Genomic DNA, 3,231 nt, shown 5'->3' with positions numbered 1-3,231 from the left:
ATTAAGAAATTTCCCTTTCTGGGTAGGCGTGACTCACTCGGTGGGGGAAACGAGTAGTGTCTGGAAGAGATAGAGATTTTTCAGATTGATCCAGAATTCTCGTGTTATTTATGTAAATAACACGTTCGTTCCGCAAAACTGCTCCGACCCAGGTTTCTGATCAATCTCTCTAGCAATCACCCCAAGTGAAGATCCTCACAAAGTCGTTATGTAAGGTTCCCTACTTGGGTCCATTAGTGGCCAAGGTCCTGGCATACTTCTGTAGCTTCTTTTATGTCCATGCATTTTTTCATGGAGACTGGTGTTTCTGTTACTTCTTATATCTGTTCTAACTAGGGTCTCATTCACACATTCTAACCATTCTTTCCGCAGTCTACCTCTGGGCAAGCTGCCATTTACTTTACCTTGATACACTTGTTTTATTAGCCGTTCATTTAGCATTCTCTCAACATGCCCGCACCATCTTAACCGATTTCTTTCCCATGTGTCTACTAGCGTCTCTTCTACATTACATTCTTTTACAATTGTCTCGTTACTTACTTTGTCCATCAGGGTTTTCCCGCATATCATACGCATGAATCTCATGTCAATTGCGTTAATTTTACTCTTATCTTTTTCTTGATAAGTCCATGTCTCGCTACCGTATAGTACTGTCGGTACAAATATGGAAATATGTATTGCCATTTTAGCTTTATTTGATATATTTTTACTTCTGATAAGGGGACCTGCTCTACCAATAACCTTCTTACCTTCATTTATTCGTCTATCTAATTCCTCATCCATCTTCCCGTCCCTAGTAAATAAGCTACCATGGTACACGAACTTATCAACTTGTTCAATTCTCTCATCATTTAATAAAATATTGCCTAGTGCTTTCTCACTCTTTTCTTCGAACACCATAGATTTTTTTTTATTTGCGTTAATTTTGAGGCCCATGTTCTTCATGCTTGCATCTAGTTTATTCAACATTCTTTGTAAGTCTTCGATTGACTCTGCCATAAGAACCTTATCATCTGCGAACGCTAACCCACGTACCCTTACTGTTTCGAGATCCACACCCTCTTCGTGGAAAAGAGCCATTCTTAAACAATTGTCCATAAATAAAATAAATAACCATGAAGACATAACGCATCCTTGTCTAACTCCTTGAATAATATCGAAACAGTCACTTAATTTCCCATTCACTCTTACACTCGCTTTGCTACCTGTATATATTGTCTTTATAGCTTGTAGGAGCCATTCATTGACTCCATACTCTTTTAGGACTTCCCAAAGTTTACTTCTATATACCTTGTCAAAAGCTTTTTCTAGGTCAACAAATGCACAGAAAACTTTTTTTCCTATTCTCAAACTTTTTTCTGTTATTTGCCTTAAGCTAAATATTTGCTCCGTACATGACCTTCCTGGCATAAACCCACTTTGGACTTCCCAAATCTTTACTTCTGTTATTTTCATTACCCTACGAATAAGTATTTTTGAGTATATTTTACTTACGGTACTTAATAAGCTACTCCCTCTGTAATTATTGCAGTAAATTTATCTCCCTTTCTTTTGTATATTGGTACGATAATCGCTTTTTTCCAATCGTCTGGGACGTCTCCCATCTCGAAACATAAATTTATCAATTCGCACAGTCTATGTGGTATGCACTCGCCACCGTGTTTAAGCATTTCAGCGTTAATACCGTCTAACCCGGCAGCCTTACCGTTTTTCAAGTTCTTAATTATATCCATAACCACAGTGAGACAGACTTTCTCAATTGAGTTTTCTATCGGATCGCAATCAACATCGCAGTTCTGGTGTCCTATAGCTTCATCTTCGAATTGTCTCCTGAAATAGTCTCTGAAAGCCTCTAGCAATCCGTCTGCATCATATACCATTTCCCCCTTACTATTTCTCATGTTGACAACTTCTGTACTTTTTTTCCTTTAATTTTTTTACAAAGCAGTTTCTTCATTCCTTCAAAGTCGTTTTGTATTTTCATTTCTTCTTCTGCTCTAATTGTATCTTTACGTTCCTTAATTAATCGTTTGAGTACCCTGTTTTCGCGTCTATAATCATTTCTACATCTATTTCTTTCCTCATTGCTGAGACCTGCAATGTTCAAAGTTCTCTTGTGCGCTTCTCTCTTTGCTTTTTGGGCAGTCTGAATTTCATTATTCTACCGCGCATCACCAGACATTCTTCCTACAACTGCGGTACCACACACTTCGATCGTAAATCTAACAAGGATATCTCGCAACATTATCCAGACGCCCTCTATATCTTTTTTTTTTATACGGTTCTCCCATGTTGCCCTATCTATGCTTTTGATTATCTTATTTTGGAAATCTATTCGCACATCCGGTTTCTGTAGGTTTTCAATTTTGATTCGCGTTTGTTTTGTTTTCTTGGTTCTCTTTTTTCTCCATCCCCGACGTAAGTTAATTTTTGAGATCAGAAGGAGATAATCAGTATTGCATTCAGGACCCCTCATGACCCTTGTATCTTTTACTAACTCCCTTAGTCTTTCATCCGCAACAACAAAGTCAACTATACTGCGGCTATTTTCTTTAGACCAGGTGTACATGTGGATCATTTTATGCCGAAACCAAGTATTTGTAATAAACAGAATACTTTCTAAGCATAGAATAACTAATTTATCTCCGTTATAGTTTGTCCTTGGATCCCCAAAATTACCTGGTACTCTTTCTGTATCCTGATTTAGGATGCCCACCCATCCGTTCATGTCTCCTAGTAGAATTATTATTTCCCCATATTCGCAAATATTTATTGTGTCATTTAAAGTGTCCCAGAAGGCGTCTTTTAGTTATCTAGGATCACAATCAACTGGCATGTAGCCTGAAACATGACCTTTAGATTTTCCGTGTGCATGCCTTTTGTCATTAAAAGTTCCAGTCATTTCCAAGGCTATTTTGTAGTTTGTATTATTCATTGTTTAGATTATATGTCCAACTATAACCTTTATGTAATACGTTTATTTTCGGAGTCGAAATCATGTCAAAGTTAAGTATCAAATCGTCATATGGTGCAGATTGTAGTTATAACGTCAGTCCCACCAAAACTTCAGTTAATAAGAGAGGGTTGGGGAGGGAGGAGGTAGAACTGGAACCGAGAGTAATATTGGGTTTGTGTTTTTGTTTTCATGCTGAGAAGGTCACCAGCCTTCAGCAACCTTGTAGTATATGGGAGTTAATATCCGGCCGTCTTCTCAGACCGTAACCAAAGCCT

The sequence above is a fragment of the Belonocnema kinseyi genome, chromosome 8, assembly GCF_010883055.1.
Source record: "Belonocnema kinseyi isolate 2016_QV_RU_SX_M_011 chromosome 8, B_treatae_v1, whole genome shotgun sequence".
Taxonomy (NCBI): Eukaryota; Metazoa; Arthropoda; class Insecta; order Hymenoptera; family Cynipidae; genus Belonocnema; species Belonocnema kinseyi.
This window is presented reverse-complemented; position numbering follows the sequence as displayed.